This window comes from Petromyzon marinus, chromosome 63, assembly GCF_048934315.1.
Source record: "Petromyzon marinus isolate PM22_M1 ecotype Great Lakes invasive population chromosome 63, UKy_Petmar_22M1.pri1.0, whole genome shotgun sequence".
Classification (NCBI taxonomy): Eukaryota; Metazoa; Chordata; class Hyperoartia; order Petromyzontiformes; family Petromyzontidae; genus Petromyzon; species Petromyzon marinus.
The window spans coordinates 214,682-232,881 of record NC_133729.1 but is presented as its reverse complement, the minus strand read 5'-3'; positions in this window follow the sequence as shown (position 1 = coordinate 232,881).

Here is an 18,200-nt window from a genome sequence, read left to right as displayed (position 1 = left end):
GTGGCAAAAGCAACTACGAGATGGCGTTTGGATAAAACCACCCCTGCCCCGCCCCGCCCCACCCCGAAGTGCTGAATTAAGAAACGCGTTTAATGGGGGCGGGGTGGGGGAAGCCCAGCGTGCACAGTGTCATCTGGATTATAAGACGCATCCACCACCACGAGGGGCATTGTGCCAGGCTAGGTACACTTTTGTTCACGTTCAAAAAGACACGCACGCCGGATTATAAGACGCAACCCCCAGCTTTTTGCATCACACGTTTTTTTAAGTGCGTCTTATAATCCGGAAAAAACCCTGGCTTTTATCGATCCACTGCTGGATGATGAGAGCCGGCTCCTTCCCAAGCCGTGCGGGTGGTGGTGGAGTTTGGTAACACGTGACCATACTTCACCACCCTGGTCCGCTGTGGCCGGTTGATGAAGCGCTCGGCGATCCAATCGACGTCAAGGGAGAGCATTGGGGAGAGGCTCAGTGCGGGTTTGTGTGTTTGTGTCTGTGTGAACATCAGCACTGGGAAGACAAAGGCGGCCGGCGTGGTTGCTGCCCTACACACCACCCCATCGCGCGCCATGCCGGCGTCAATAGGTGCTCGCTAACAGCACCTGCGTCAGCGGCCTCCGCGGCTATAGAAGGAGGGTCATTGCCCGAAACGTCGCCTATATTTAATTTACATCTTTTTTGTATAAGGTCGCACACGGTGTCCGACGGTTCGCTCACTGCGCCACGAACCCGGCGACCCTAGTTCGATTCACCGCCCACGACCGATAACAGTGACAGCGAATGTTCGAACCGGTCCTGGACTTCCCCTGGGTGGACTTAGCCTTAAATCCACGGTTTTGTGTGATACGTTGAACTTCTTCGGCACTGTACGTAGCCGACCGCGCTAATCGGAGGTGCCTGGGGTAGGGGGGACAACAAACTATAAACACAAAAAATCAGTTCTAAAGAAATGAGTTTGTCAATCTAGATGATGATGATTTAAAAGTGCATCGCACCAGTGTCTTCCTAATTTCGGAAGCAAGAGCGTTCCAGACGGCCGCAGAAGATGCGGCGACCACCGCCTTTGCTCGCCGCTTGAGCCAAAAGGCGCTGCTGGACAGAAAACGCCTCGAGCAGTGGTCATTCTCAACCTTTTGTTGGCTATTCTGTTGTGTACACCGAGTGGTGAACCCCCATGCCTGGGCCCTACATGGTTCTGAGAAATACATCAACGAATAACGAACGTCAACTTTTTCTTAAACACAGCTGTCCAATTTGAGTTAACTGCAAGCGAACGCAAACATGTTAACCGGCGCTCCGCGTGCTTGACGGAGTTTGTTGGTTGCTCTTGGAAACCACGATTATTACATCAATCTTGATTTGAAGCTTTCGTGACTCAGGAATCCATACCTACGTGACTTTACCGAAAGAACCAAAGAGTATGGATTTTACATCGTTTTAAATTACAATGTGGCTTTACGTTTTATCGTAGTTATGTTACATTGGCAGATTCATACGTGATTATTCACCAATGACTCCCATGAATGCTATAATTTCACGCACATTCATAATTAATCCACACTAGGTTTTTTTTGGTTTAGATCGCGTAAAAATAAATGTGTCGTTAAACCCGCAACCACCCGACGCAGCCAATTAGTAAGGTTTGTCACGTTTATAAATCATTTATAAAAATCACATTTATAAAGTTATAATTATAAAAAATAATCACCTCCCGTACCCCCTGGGGTCCCCGGACCCCCGGTTGAGAACCACTGGTCTAGGTGACAGCTCTTCTTCATTCGTCACTAGTACACAGCACACACCGGTGCGTTGGAGAGCAAAGCCACAACATTTACAATCTGAGTACGACGTTTCGCCAGCAATTACAACCGGCATCAGCAGGCGGACAGCAGCCAGATTTGTGGAGAAATCCTCCTCCTGTTGGTTCCTTAAATACTGTAGAGGCGTCGATGTGATGACCTCACTTGTGAGCCCTTCACGTGCGAAGAGGGGGGGGGGGGGATTAATGAATGCATAAAAATTAAAATGAGTATCCATTGCCGGTTCTATTTATATTTACGCGATCAATATCAGCCACAGTATTGTTGACGATTATTGTTGTTCAATTAAACAAAGTATCTAGGCAGGGTACTATGTTGTTTTTTAAAAATAAAATTGGGTCAAATCCCGATGTGATCCACCAACCCCCTCGCCCCCAAAAGCACGAGTTCACAGGCGTGCGCGACGCTCGGCTCGCCGGGCTGCGTCGGATCCCGGTTGCGGAAGGAAATCCGCGGCGACGGAGGTCGCGCTGGTTGCACGCAGCGCACAAAGTGCTCACCGCACGAACGAACCACTACGCCTCCTCGCTGATCCCTCGCCCAAGGAGCATAAACCACCACCACGACGCCAACTTTGCACTCCGGCTAATCCTCGCAGCGGCAGCGGCGGAGGCGGCTTTCGGCCGCTCGACATCGGACAAAGGCAACGGTCACCGCATCGCCGCGCGCTTTTCGAGAACGCTTCTGCGCGAAGAGCCGACGCGTTAAAGCCACTGGTCTAGCAATCCGAGGGGGTCGCCTGTTTGTTCTCTCGGTTGCGGCAGCCGAACCGATGATCTGGTTTCTGAAATTCCCCCAAAACCCGGCAGGATCAAGTCCGTCGATCGCGTGCGATTGTTGGGTAAAGTGTGGGCATACTCCCACCTCTTACTCAGACGCCTGGCCAGCATGCAAGAGCAGGCCAACAATCCCGTAGAGCTACAGGGAACCTTCAAGAGCAGGCCAACAATCCCGTAGAGCTACAGGGAGCCTTCAAGAGCAGGCCAACAATCCTATAGAGCTACAGGGAACCTTCAAGAGTAGGCCAACAATCCCGTAGAGCTACAGGGAACTTTCAAGAGCAGGCCAACAATCCCGTAGCGCTACAGAGAACCTTCAAGAGCAGGCCAACAATCCCGTAGAGCTACAGGGAACCTTCAAGAGCAGGCCAACAATCTCGTAGAGCTACAGGGAACCTTCAAGAGCAGGCCAACAATCCCGTAGAGCTACAGGGAACCTTCAAGAGCAGGCCAACAATCCCGTAGAGCTACAGAGAACCTTCAAGAGCAGGCCAACAATCCCGTAGAGCTACAGGGAACCTTCAAGAGCAGGCCAACAATCCCGTAGAGCTACAGGGAACCTTCAAGAGCAGGCCAACAATCCCGTAGAGCTACAGGGAACCTTCAAGAGCAGGCCAACAATCCCGTAGAGCTACAGGGAACCTTCAAGAGCAGGCCAACAATCCCATAGCGCTACAGGGAACCTTCAAGAGCAGGCCAACAATCTCGTAGAGCTACAGGGAACCTTCAAGAGCAGGCCAACAATCCCGTAGAGCTACAGGGAACCTTCAAGAGCAGGCCAACAATCCCGTAGAGCTACAGGGAACCTTCAAGAGCAGGCCAACAATCCCGTAGAGCTACAGGGAACCTTCAAGAGCGCCCTCGACAGTGGAGGTTCTTCCTCCGGCAGTGGCATGAGCCAGCAATTGCAGGGCTGCGCCTTTACCTCACCTCTATTCTGTATTGTATGCCGTATATAATTAAACTGCCGTTATAGCCCGGGGGGCATCCTGCCTGTAATAACTCGAGCCGATGTTCAATAAAAAAAATATTGGACTCTGTGCTCACATCTATGAGAGGTCGTGCCCCTTGGAAGCTGCCGCTGATTGTTTCCCAATATTACAGCCACGTGGAGTGTGTAAATAAAGGATAAGGCGATGTTGTGAGCTCTTGGGGGGCAATGTGTCGATGCCAGGAGGCTGGCATGTGTTGGTCTTCGTGGCGAAGGTGGTGGTGGTGGAGGCGCGCACGCCTCTGATCTTGTTCTTTGGGAGGTGAGGGACAGGTGAATCACACGGGGATTTGACACAATTAACAAAAAATAAACATAGTACCCTGCCTTGGCACTTTATATAATCGAACAATGACACATCGTCAACAATACTGTGGCCTTGAGAGAAAAAAAAACATAGAATAGGCGACGTTTTGGGCAATGGCCCTTGTTCGTAGCAGTCAGATGGCCATGTTGTAGCGTCCCCTGGTTACCATGCCGTAGAATCGATACGGCACACGCCCGTTTGGACCAAAGCTTTAATGAGCAGTGAACCAAAGCGTAACGAACGGCATTCTCAACATAGCAATAGGCGCGTGCGATGGAATCCCCCCGTGTGTAATGCTATATACAGGGTGCTTAAAAAAAGAATGTTAACACTTCTGAGAATTTGCAACAATAACCACAAGAAATGTGTCTCCAGGCTCTGGAGATTACCTGGAGAAGATTCCAAGCGTGTGTTGGCGAACAAGTGGGAGACTCTTTTTGAAGCTATTAACATACATTTGTTATCACGTTACAGTGTAGTACCCTTTCTTTTTTCATTAAAAACGATAGTTCCAAAGCGAGTGTTAATACTTTTTTGAAGCAATCCTGTATACATGTGTAGTGACATAGAATCGGTCACGTAGCAGCATAGCGCTGGCTGCTGGCAGGGATGGGGATCTGTGGCCTACAGCAGCCCTGACTGGCAGCAGGCCACGTGATGGACCCGAGAGGGATCTAAGGGAAGGGTCATGGAAGGGGCACATCGAGAACCCGCTGGTAGGTTCCAGAAGGCGGGCGTTGCCGGGGGCGGAGCCAGGCCACGCTGACAGTATAAGAGGGGCCCCGGGAGGGGAGCTCGGGGCTGTCGTGTGGAGTGGGATCCCCGTTGTGCTGCTGCCGGAGTCTTCACCATATCGGTGTCGTCAGTCAGGCAGTCTACCAGCTGTCCTGACTGGGAAGCGTAGTTTCTAAGTGTTCCTGTCAGGCCGTGTTAACAAACAGAGTGCTTCCTACTCTTAGTGTCTCTGAGTCAATCACTACATACACGCAAACAGCATGCAAGCCTGTCTTCCAATAGCGTGCACAATACACTGAGATGATGATGCACGCTATTGCACGCCGCAGTCGCAAAAGTCGGCCTGCCCGCCCGAGCCGTCCACCGACACGGTAGCCGAACGCCCATGGTGAACGATTTTTAAAAACAACAAAAACAACAACAAAAAATTGTGGTGCTACAGCAGTGAAGCCGTCCTGCCGACGCCGTGGCCGCGACGCCGCCACCGCCGAGCGATGGGGCCGACGCTGCTCTTCCCTCACCACCCCCCACATGAACACACACACACCCCCGCAAAGAGCCCCGAGGGGAGGTCACCTGGCTGACAGGTTTTCACCCAGAAGCCCTCTCATGGGACCAAACTTCACGGTTTCCTGCGACCAGGGAATTGGGCGACCTCACCCGAGGCTAATGTGCACCGTGGTGCCGTGACTTGGGTGGTAATTACATGGTCACGACGGGGCTGCTGAGCCACCGCGGATAGAAAACACCCACAAACACACACGGGTCAGCAGGCAGGTGGGGGGGGGGATGGAGTCACGAACGGCGGGAAAAACAGGGCCGGCCCTCTGATTGGTAGGACAGATGCGCTTGTTTAGAGGGTGAAAAGCGGACGTCTGAGAGAACACCGGTCCGGGGAGAGTGGCGGGAAATCGGAGCCACCTGATTGGACGGGAGGCCAGCGGAACAGCGCCGATTTATCTTTGATGTAGAGGACAATAAAAAGAGGAGAGAATGTAGGGAGAAGGAGTTCGTATTGTACTCGTGTGACGAGTCGAAGTGCAGCGAGGATCCGACCCAGCAGCTCCGTACGAGTCGAACCGTGAGTACCCGAGAGTGAGAAATTGAGGGCATTGTGAGATTGTCTTAGGAGAGTGATTTGGAAGAGGCGATACAGATCGGATCTTAGACCAAAGGGAGATAGGTTAGACCTGCCCTGCTGACTCAAACTGACTCGGGTAATTCAGCCTCGGATTCGCTGGGAATAAACTGTTGGGGATCAATAAACCTTGTCGGGTGGTTTCTGCGAGGGTGGAACGGATGCATGTTGGTGTGTGTCATTGTACCCTGTGTTTGTGCGTGAGTGTGTGTTTATCCACGTGTTTGCGCTCGCCCATGCGTGTAGCTCGTGGTTAGCGTGTGCATGTGGTGAGCAGCGACGGATTCGTACAGGGGCACGTCAGATTACTCATACGCCCTTTCGTTTAACGTGTGCGTGAGGCTAATGGGCAGCGTACACGCGAGATTATTCGTGCGGCCTTTTTTTAGCGTGCGCGTGGGGTGAACGGGCGGCATGCCTGTGAGATTGTTCATACAGCCCTTTAAATAAATCTCCGAGACAACCCCCCAATCGGCTGCGCATGTGTGAGTGACGTCCCTGCCCTCTGACCCCCGACCCCGAGTCCCGCGCGCGTGATTGGTGCGTGGCACGGGAGAGGAGCGACGTCGGATTTCAAGTGAGTGGGTGTGAGTGAGTGAGTGTGCGCAGAGATTGTGTGAATTGATCCCAGGTGGCTAAGCGCCAGCCACGAAACTTACCCCGAGGGGCCGCAGCGAAGGGGGGGGGGGAGTCGGTGAGCAGTAACCCTCTCCAGGACACAGAAGAAGCGAGCAGTGGATCCCACGTGAGCGAGGAGCGTCGGGTCAGCCTCCCCGACAGAACTCGGTCCTGCTGCTGCTGCTGTTGAGAGGCACTCCCAGACGGCCGTGTGGCTGGTGGGAATTATAGTTGTGGTTACATTATAGTTGTGGTTCAATTATAGTTATGGTTACAGTTGTTGGTCGTGGTTATTGTTGTGTGGTTGTTATTGTGGTGGTTGTGCAGGTGGTGGCACACGAGTTAACCCATAGCACCAGGGTCTAGCCCTCCTCTTGTACCTAGCCAGGCAGAGCAGTCAACCCATGGCACCTGAGTCTGGCCCGTGACCTCCTCCTCCTGCACTTAGCCTGGCACAGCCGTCAAACCTTGGCACCTGAGTTATTGTGGGGACATCACCGCCACGTAGTGGTGAATGGCGACTGTTGATGTGTGTGGGCTTGTGTGTGTGTATGATGGTGAATGCGTGAGTATGATGGTGAGTATCATGGTGAGTGTATCATGGTTAGTGAGTAATACTGAGTGTGAGTTTGACTAATTCTCCTCCCCCCTAACTACCTCGCCTGGTGTACAGGAGGTTGTGGGTTCGACCCCGACCCTGATGCCTGCTGTATATTTGGAGTTTGCGTGTCTCTGTCTCTCCCCGTGGTCGTGTGGACTTTTTCTCCGGGTCCTCCGGTTTTTCCCTCCACATTTAGAAACATTCGTGACTGCAGGAATTCATATTCTTGGTTCGTTCGGTAAAGTCACGTAAATAGAAAACAAAGAAGATATTTTGAAATAAAATAAAACTAAAATAAAAATAAGATAAATTGAAAATAATAAAAGCAATTTATTATATTTATTTTTATTTTTAAAATGTATTATATTATTATTTTTATTTACATGACTTTACCGAAAAAAACAAGAATATGATTATTCGTTTAAAGTATTTGGCTGCTATCATTTATACGTGATGATGAGCACTTCTTAGAGCTATCGTTGGTGCCAAGTCGCTTCTGAAAAAGAGATGTTTAGCTCAGTGGACCTTAGTCTAGTTTTCTCTCTCCTTCCCGAGCACAACAACAAGCAGGAGCAGGGGTAGGAGCATTCACCACTTAGTGGTGGTGACGACACCACGGCGCTTGTGCCAGGATATGTGCACCACAGATATCCATCACATAGAGACCCATAGAGTCATCACACATAGACCTATACACTCACCACGCACATACCCTCAGACTTGCACAGAGGACCATAGACTCACCACAGAGACCCATAGACTCATCAGACAGAAAACCAGACTCAAACAGATCCACAGACTCGCACAGAGCCCTAAAGACTCACCAAACAGAAACATAGACTCACCACAGAGAGACACATAGACTCACCAGACAGATACCCATAGACTCAATCGTACCCATACTCACACAGAGACCCATAGACTCACCACAGAGACCCATAGACTCACCACAGAGACCCATAGACTCATCAGACAGAGACGCATAGACTCACCCCACAGAGACCCATAGACTCACAGAGAGACCCATAGACTCACCAAAGAGACCCATAGAATCACCAACTCACAGAGAGACCCATAGACTCACCAAAGAGACCCATAGAATCACCACATGGAGATCCATAGAGTCATACAAAAACGCATCGACTCACCCCACAGAGACGCATAGATTCACCCCACAGAGACCCATAGACTCACAGAGAGACCCATAGATTCACCAAACAGACCCATAGAATCACCACATAGAGACCCATAGAGTCATACAAAAACGCATAGACTCATCACACAGAGAACCACCGACTCAAACAGACTCGCACAGAGCCCTATAGACTCGTAAAACAGAGACACATAAACTCACCACACAGAGACCCACGGACTCTCACAGAGACCCATAAACTCACCACACACAGATCCATCGACTCACAGAGAGACCCAAGGGCTCGCGTGTGAATGTGTGGTGATTTAGTTGAAGGTGGAGGGGGATTACCAGCCCCTTGCACCCATCCAGAACTCCCTGTTGCCACTGTGTGGCTGCGAGGCGACGTGAGGTTTACAGCTGGTCAGGGTTGGCGCCCCCCCCCCCCCCCCCCCCAAAATGACATTTCTCACAACCACCGCCGCGTTATCGACTGTCGCCATTCGCCAATAAGTGACAGTGACGTCACCACCGGCCCCTGTGCCAGGCCAGGTGCACTTTGAAGCCACGTGAAGTGTCGAAGGCTCGCTGACCGGAGGTCCTGGAACAGACCCAGGTGCCATGGGTTGGCTGACTGAGATGACTGGCAGATGCACCACCTATTCCCTGTACTGTGCCAAATTGCTGCATATTTATCATCCGGTGTTCCGCTCGTTGTTGTGAGCGTTACTCTTCCGTTGTTGTTGGAGGGCGACCGATTGTCTCCAACTGCCCAGTAGAAGCGTCCTTCACGAGCCTCCCCCGCAGAGGCCGATCCCGACACCGCTGGTACCAGTCGTCGGCAAAGCCCACTCAGCTCCGCATCCTCCCGTACCGCATCAGTCCACCTCCACTCCAGCCCATGGCGTGCCCGCCCATCTACTCTCAACCACTTACACCACATATTCGTTAACGATGCGCACCCTAATCTGCCACTACGGTTGTGTGCAGGGTGTTGTGATGTCACGTAGTACGACGTTTCTCCTGCTCCCCCCCCCCCCCCCTCCGTAATAACGCGCCGTCTATCTATGGCCTCGTCGCGTTGGCCTTAATGGACGAGTGGTGATGGTGAAAGATGATCAGCGGTGGACTCTGAATTACCGGGGCCCCATTTAACGTTCAGGTGACACGGGGCACGGTACGTGAAGAAACTCTTATCTGTCCTGTAAACAGACTCCTCTGCGTGGGATATTTAACACCTCTTAATGCACAGACAACAGCCAACTCAGCCTCGCCTGCCGGAGGAGCTCGCTGATGATCGGACAGTGTCCAGATCTCTCAAGGATCTGTGAGCTACTCGCACACAAAGATCCCCCGTGTAGCCTTTAACAGACTGTTTGGGCAAGTGCTTTATAACATCATCAAAGGGGCGCTGCAATACGATGCAATCAAAATCACCGATCAGAGATTTTCCCATATATGGTCTTTGTTGATCATGAATCGAGACTAATTGTATTGATTCCACTCAGTCGATCCGGCAGAAAGCTCAAAATGTCCGATTTTATCTGAAATATTCTGCGTTTCACAGATCATACAATGCAACGGTATTGATGCCCGATATGTATGAGTGGGTTAGTGGTTGAGTGGGTGGCAGGGTGAGTGGGTTTGTGAGTGGGTGAGTGAGTGTGTGGGTGGCTTTAGTAGTTGAGTGGGTGGGTGAGTCAGATAATGAGGCGTCACAGTGGCGAGATGTTAACTCCCTCGCCCAGAATACAGGATGTAATCAATTCGATCCCGACCTTGAAGCCTGTATATTTGGAGTTTGCATCTTCTTCCGTGGTCACGTCGATTTTTCTGATTCCTTGGGGTTTGTTTTACACTTAGGCTTTCGCGACCAATATCATCCGTAATAGAGGTTTTTTTTTGGGGTTAGATCACGTAAATATATAAATGTGTCGTTAAAACTCACCACCATCCGACAGAGCCAACTAGTAACGGTTGTCACGTAAACAGAACATGCCAATTTATCACTAGTACAGCACACCGGTGTGTTGGAGAGTCAAGCCACAACATTTACAATCTCAGTACAACGTTTCACCAGTAATTACAACTAGCTTCATCAGGCGACAGCCAGATTTGTTGAGAAGTTAATCTGTTTCGTTCCTTATATAGAAGCGTAGATGTGGTGGCCACACTTTGGCGCTCTTGATGCAAAAGGGGGGGGGGGGGGGGAGATTAATGAGTCAACGTACATTATGCATGCGCATTATGCGAACCCTTTGCGCTTGCCCTTCCGGTCCATTGTGTGGATTAAAATAGCCGGGTTTTCCCTCCGCATTTCAAATCAACATGCGTTTAAAGGATTTGACTGCAATAAATGTTTACGTGATAAGCCACTTCGTCGACCTATTATTTGTAACCAGGGCACTTGATATACCTCTGTGGGCCTTTCCTGGTAAAAAAAAAAATTAAGTTTCAGTTTATTGGATGGTTGAGTGGGTAGGTGAGATTTTGAGTGCGTCGGTGGGTCAGTTGGAGATTGAGTGGGTGTCAGGGTGAGTGGGTGGGTGAATTGGTGAGTGTGTTTGAGATCCAGTGGATGGGTTTGTGAGTGGGTGGGTGAGTAGGTGGCTGAATCGGAGAGTGGAGTGCTATGGTGGCGAGATGTTAACTGCCTCGTCTTTTATGAACGAGGTCAAGGGTTCGATCCTGACCCTGACGTCTGTATATTTAGAGTGAGTGGGTATGTAAGTAGGTGCATAGGTAAGTTCTTGAGTGAGTGGCTTGGTGTGTTGATAAGTCAATGGGGTAGTGAGTGAGTGGGTTTGTGAGTGGGTGAGTGTCTGGGTGGCTTTAGTAGTTGAGTTGGTGGGTGAGGCGCCACAGTGGCGAGATGTTAACTCCCTCGCCTGGTATATTGGAGTTAGTAGGTTCCCCCCAACCCTAAAGCCTGTATACATTTGGAGTTTGCATCTTATCCCCATGGTCGGGTGGAATTTTCTCCGGGTTCTCCGGGTTGTCTCTCCGTATTTAGAAACATGCATTTGTAGAACTTGGCTGCTATAACTTTCTACGTGAAAAGCCACTTCATTGAGCTGTTATTTGTGGTTAGATTGCTTCTGATAAAGATTTATATAGCTGTGGGTCTTACCTGGAAAAATAAAAAAAAAATCGTTTTAGTTCAGTGTTTTTTGATGATTGGGTGGATGCGTGCGTGGGTAGGTTGGTGTGTGGGTGGATGAGTGGATGGGTGAGTAGCTGGATGCATGAGTGTGAGTTAGAGATTGAGAGGGTGGCTTGGTGAGTGTGTGAGTGGCTCGGTGGTTGAGTTTGTGGGTGGTTGAGTAAGTAGCTGGTTGAGTAAGTGGCTGGTTGAGTTAGTGGGTGGTTGAGTTCATGGGTTGTTGAGTTAGCGGGTGGGTATTTGAGTGGGTGGGTGAGTGTGTGGGTTCATGGATGGGAGAGTCGGAGAATGGAGCGCCATGGTGGCGAGATGCGAACCACTTCACCTGGAAAACAGGAGGTTGTGGTTTCGATCTCGACCCTTCTGCCTGTATATTTGGAGTTTGCACGTTCTCCCCTTGGTCGCATGGATTTTTCTCCATGTCCTCCGGGTTTTCCCTCCCTTTTACAATCAACATGCATTTATAGGATTTGGCTGCAATAAATGTTTACGTGATAAGCCACTTCGTTGGCCTATCATTTGTAACCAGGTCACTACTGAAAACTATGTACAGTATTTTGCTCTGTGAGCCTTACCTGGTAAAATAAAATTTTGTTTAGTTTATTGGGTGGGTTTGCGAATGGGTGAATGGGTAGGTGGTGGGTTGTTGTGTGCTTGGGTTGGTGGGTTAGAGATTGAGTGGTTGGCAGGGTTGAGTGGGTTTGTTGTGAGTGGGTGGGTGAGTGGGTGGCTACGTCAGATAGTGGAGTGCCATTGTGGCGAGATGTTAACTTCCTCGTATTTTATGCAGGAGGTTGTGAGTTCAACCGCGACCCTGACGCCTGGAAATTTGGAGTGTGCATGTTGTTCCTGTGGTCACGTGACATTTTCTCAGAGTTCTCCGGGTTGTCCTGCTGCATTTAGACACATGCATTTATAGAATTTAGCTTCTACGTGAAAAGCCACTTCATTGAACTGTTATTTGTGGTCACGTGGCTTGTGAATAATATCTATTTTGCTGTGGGCCTGACCTGGTAAAATAAAAATAAAATATTTAAAATTTAGTTTAGTGTGTGGATAATTGGGTGGGTGGGTGAGTGGGCAAGTTCATGGGTGAGTGCCTGGGTGAGTTTATGGGTACTGAGTGGCTGGGTGAGTCAGTGCCTGGATGCATGTGTGGGTTCGAGATTGAGTGGATGGCTTGGTGAGTGGGTGAGTGTGTGAGTGGCTCGGTGGTTGAGTTAGTGTGTGCTTCAATTCGTGGGTGGTTGAGTGGGTGGGTGTTTAAGTGAGTGACTGTGTGGGTTAGTGGGTGGGAGAGTCATATAGTGGGGGCCACAGTGGCGATATGTTAACTACCTCGCCTCGTATACAGAAGGTTGTGGGTTCGATCCTGACCCTGATGCCTGTATATTTCCCTCCACATTTTGAAACATGTATTTAGAGGAGTTGGTTGCTATAAATGTATACATGATAAGCCACTTTTTTGAGCTATAATTTGTGGCGATGGTGCTTCTGAAAACAATATTTATAGCTCAGTGGGCCTTACCTGGTAAAATAAACCTGGTTGAGTTAGTGGGTGGTTGAGTTAATGGGTGGTTTAATTATTGGGTGGGTTTATTATTGTTTGGTTGAGTGATGGGTGGGTGGATGATTAGTTATTTGGGTAGTGGGTGATTTGGTGAGTCGGTGAGTGGCTGAGGGAGTGGGAGGTGGTTGGGTGAGTGTGTGGGTTAGAAATTGAGTGGGTGGCAGGGTGAGTGGATGTGTAAGTGGGTGAGTGAGTAGGTGAGTGGCTGGGTAATTAGGTGAGTGGCTCGGTAAATAATTGAGCATCTGGGCGAGTAGGTGAGTGTATGGGTGAGTGTGGGTGGGTATGTGGTTGGGTGAATGAGTGTGTGGGAAGGAGGTTAGGTGGGTAGTGGGTGGGTTATACATTGAGATACATTGAGTGCGTTAGTGACTGGGTGAGTGAGTGGGCAGGTGGGTGAGTGAGTGGGCAGGTGGGTGAGTGAGTGGGCAGGTGGGTGAGTGAGTGGGCAGGTGGGTGAGTGAGTGGGCAGGTGGGTGAGTGAGTGGGCAGGTGGGTGAGTGGGCAGGTGGGTGGGTGGGTGGGTTAGTGATTGAGTGGCTCGGTGAGTGAGCGCTGGGTCGGTGAGTGGGTGAGTAGGTGAGTGTGTGAGTGTTAGTTAGTGGGTGTGTGAGTGAGGAGATGGGTGGGTGGGTTGGTGAGTGCATGAGGGAGTAAGTGGGTGGTTGGGCGAGTGCATAAGTGGGTGGGTCAGTGAGTGGGTGTGTGGATGTGTGTAGATTAGTTTGGTATGAGATTGAGTGGGTTGCTGGGTGAGTGGTTGAGAAGATAGGTGGGCAAGTTAATGAGTGAGTGGGTTGGTGAGCGGAGGGGTGAGTGATGGGTTGGGTGAGTGAGTGAATGGGTGAGTGACGGTTGGGTGGGTAATTTAACGTGGGAAGTTGAGTGGGTAAGTTAGCGTGTAAGTGAGTGGATGGTTGAGTCAGAGAGTGAGGCGCCAAGGTGGTGAGATGTTCACTATTTTGCCTAGTATACAGGAGGTGGTGGATTCGATCCCGACCCTGTCGCCTGTATATTTGGAGTTTGTAAGTTCTCACCCGTGCTCGCCTGGATTTTGTTCTAGGTCCTCAGGGTTATCCCTCTGCATTTAGAAGCAACATGCGTTTAGAGGATTTGGCTGCAATAAATGTATCTGTGATAAGCCACTCGTTTATCTATCATTTGTAGTCAGGTCTATTCTGAAAAGGATCTATATAGCTCAATGGGCCTTGCCTGGTGAAAGAAAAAGTAAATTTCGATTTAAAGCTTTCGTGAGTGCAAGGATTAATCTTCTTGGTTCTTTCGGTAAAGTCACGTAGAATGGGAATAAAATAATAAAATAAAATAAGACAATAAAATTCTCACGACGTTTCGGCCACAACACAAGTGGCCTTCTTCAGGTGAAGAGACAGGTCTGTCGGGAAGACAGAGCTTGAATGAACGCTGTCATGCATGGAACGCGTCTATTAAGCTGTGTGGGAGGAGTTAAAATATGAATTTGCATGTTACCTGCATCACCTCCGGAGAGGAGGAGGGAGGGGGCTGGGAACACAGGCAGAGAGGACAAAATAAAAGGTGTAAGTGTAACAGCCAAGGTGCGCTGTTGTGTCCTGAGTTGCCTTATGACTATGCTGTAAACTGGACTACTATATAATACAATATTATACCTTCCAATCTAAACTAAATGGTATAACATCATATCATAGACAAATTCCACCTTTGAATTATACAATGCGTTACTTTACACTACCCTATACTTTAGATTATAAACTATTAGACTTGTGATATTACACTGTCTTATTCTATGAACCCAACTATATACCACACTGATGTATATTCATTATGCAATTACGATGCTATATATTGCCTTATGAGTTATGTTAAACATTACAATGTTATACTATTAATTATTATACTACATGTTATAAACCATACCATTGACCGTGGTGTGAGAAGTATTAAGAGGCAGTGCCAGCGAAAGGGCTGCGGTCTGAAAGTCACCGTAAAATACAATCAATTAAGAACCGAAATGGTTTAAAACATCTTTCCAATGGCTACTAAGCCAGAATCCATCTTCTCGGTTGAAATTGTCTCTGTGCTTGTATATGCGGATGGCCTCATGAACGAATCTCTCATGGTAGCTGGTTGGCTTGCAAAGAACCTCCGTCTTGGAGAAGTCAATGTCATGTGAGCCCACTGAATTATAACAGTGATCTGCCACGGCAGAGGAGTTCGTCCTACCGTGTTTCAAGTCTGCTTTATATTTGCGGATGCGGTCCGAGATATGTCGTATGGTTTCTCCAATGTAGCTGCTACCACAGAGGCACTTTAGTTTGTAAACGCCCAGGTACTCTATGTCTGGAACCGCATCCTTTACAGATGGAACCAGATCACGGATTTTATGTACTGTGTTGAATCGGACCTGGATCTTGTGTTTATTTACGATTTTGGAGATATTTTTTGTGACCCCCGCAATGTACAGTGAGGGAAAAAAGTATTTGATCCTCTGCTGATTTTGTACGTTTGCCCACTGACAAAGAAATGATCAGTCTATAATTTTAATGGTAGGTTTATTTGTGGTGAAGGTTGTTTTGAAAACGAGCTATGTAACTCAGTGGGCCTCACCTGGTAAAATAAACCTAATTTAGTGTGTAGGTGAGTGGGCGGTGTGTGAGTGAGTGCATAAGTGTGTAGGTGAGTGGGCGGTGGGTAAGTGAGATAGTGGGTGGCTTGCTGAGTGGGTGAGTGGCTCGGTGGTTAAGTTACTGGATGGTTGAGTTAGTGGGTGGTTGAGGTAGTGGGTGGTTTAATTAATAGGTGATTTAGTTTGTGAGTGGTTGAATTATTGGGTGGTTGACTGATGGGTGGGTGAATAATTCCGTGGTAATGGGTGAGTAGATGAGTGGGCGGGTGGTTGGGTGAGTGGGGGATTAGAAATTGAGTGGATTGCAGGGTAAGTGGATGTGTAAGTGGGGTGGGTAAGTAGGTGAGTGGCTGAGGGAGTGGGCAGCTGGTTGGGTGAGTGGGTGGGTTAGAAATTTAGTGGGTGGCAGGGTCAGTTGATGTGTAAGTACTGGGTGAGAAGGTGAGTGGCTCATTGAGTAAGTGAGTGGATGGGCGAGTAGGTGAGTGGATGGATGAGGGAGTGAGTGGGTGGGTGAATGAGTGGGTGGATGAGTGGATGTTTGGGTGGGTAGATGAGTGAGTGAGTGTGTGGGTGAGTGTGTGGGTAGGTGGTTAGGTGGTTAGTGTGTGGGTTAGAAGTTGAGTGGGTTAGTGCCTGAGTGAGTCGGCGGGTGGGTTGGTGAGTTCGTTGTTGGATGAGTGGGTGAGTATTAGTGGGTAGGTATGTAGGTGAGTGATTGACTGTGTGGGTGGGTGAGTGAGTGAAGAGATGGGTAGGTGGGTTGGTTGGTGGGTGCGTGAGTGAGTGAGTAAGTGGGTGCGTGAGTGCATAAATGGGTAGGTGAGTAAGTTAGTGGGTATGAGATTGCGTGGGTGGCTGGGTGAGTGGTTGAGAATTAATTTGGATGAGTTAGTGGGTGGATGAGTGAGTCGGTGAGTGAGTGGTTGGGTTAGCATATGGGTAGGTAAGTGGATGGGTGAGTTTGTGGGGTGGTGGGTGATTGAATAAGTGAGTGAGTGAGGGCTGGGTGGTTGGCTTGGGTAGTGAGATTGTGGGTGGGTAAGTGAGTGGGTGAATGGGTGTATTCGTCGGTGAGTGTGTGAGTGAGTTAGTCGGCACGTGATTGAGCGGGTGGCTGGTTGGGTGCGGGAGAAGATGGGTGGGTGAGTTAGTGGGTAGGTGAGTTGGTGGGTGGTTGGGTGAGTGAGGGGGTGGTTGGGTGAATGGGGGAGTGACTGGTGGGTGGGTAAGTTAATGTGGGAGGTTGAGTGGGTGAGTTAGTGTGTAATTGGCTGAGTGGGTAAGAGAGAGGGGTGCCACTATGGTGAAATATTAACTACCTCACATAGTATACAGGAAATCGTGTATTCGATTCTGACCCTGCTGCCTGTATATTATGAGTTTTAATGTTTTGCCTGTGGCCTCGTGGATTTTTCTCTGGGTCTTCCAGATGTATCCCTCCGCATTTAGAGTCAAGATTTGTTTAGAAGATTTGGCTGCAATAAATGTCAGCGTGATAAGCCACTTCGTTCACGTATCACTTGTAACCAGATCACTTCTAAAATGTTTTATATAGCTCTGTGGGGCTTACCTGGTAAAATACAAAATAGTTTAGTTGTAGTTTATTGGATGGGTGATTGGGTAGGTGGGTAGTTCGGTGCGTGGGTGGGTTAGAGGTTGAGTAGGTGGCAGGATGATTGGGTGGGTGAGTGGATAAGTGGCTGGTGAGCAGGTGGGTGGGTGAGTGCGTGAGTTATAGATTAAGTGGGTGGATGGGTCAGTGTGTGATTTGGGGCGTGAATAGGTGAGTGGGTTGGTTAGAGGAGTGTTGAGTGAGTGGGTCGTTGAGTTAGTGAGTGGGGGTATGCAGGTGAGTTCGTAGGTAAGTGGTTAAGTGAGTGGCTGGGTGTGTTGATGAGTGAGTGGGTTTCGCGATTGAGTGGGTGCCAGGGTGATTGGGTTCATGAGTGCTTGGCTTGGTGTTTGAGTGGGTGGGTGGGAGGCTGAGTCAGAGTGGAACGCCAGGGTAGCGGAATGTTAACTCCCTCGCCATTTGTATAGGACATCGTGGGTTCGATCCCGATCGTGACGCCTGTATATTTAGAGTTTGCATGTTCTCCCTGTGGTTGCATGGATTTTTCTCTGGGACCTCCGAGATTTTCATGCATATTTAGAAATATACATTTAGAGGCTTTGGCTGCTATAAATGTCCACGTGATAAGCCACTTCTTTGAGCTATCATTTGTTTGCCACGTCGTTTCCGACAAAGATCTATATAGCTCAGTGGGCCTTACCTGGTGAATTTAAAATAATTCAATTGTAGTTTAACTATTTTAAGTGAATAGGTGGATGAGTGGGTCGGTGGGTTGGTGAGTGGCTGGTTTAGTAAGTGAGAGGTTGGATGAGTGGGTGGGTGGTTGAGTTGTTGGTTTAGAGATTCAGTACGTGGCAGGATGAGTGAGTGGGTGGGTGGCTTTACGAGTGGGTGGGTGGGTGGATAAGTCAGAGAATGGGGCGCCATGGTGGCTAGGAGATGTTAACTACCTCGCCTGGTATATTGAACTTCGTAGGTTCGATCCCGACCTTGACGCCTGCTGTATATTTGCAGTTTACATGTTCTCCCCGTGGTCGTGCAGATTTTTCTCCGGTTTTTCCCTGCACATTTAGAAACGTGAGTATTTTGAGCATTTGGCTGCTATACATTTTCATGTGATAAGCCACGTCGTTAGGCTATCATTTGT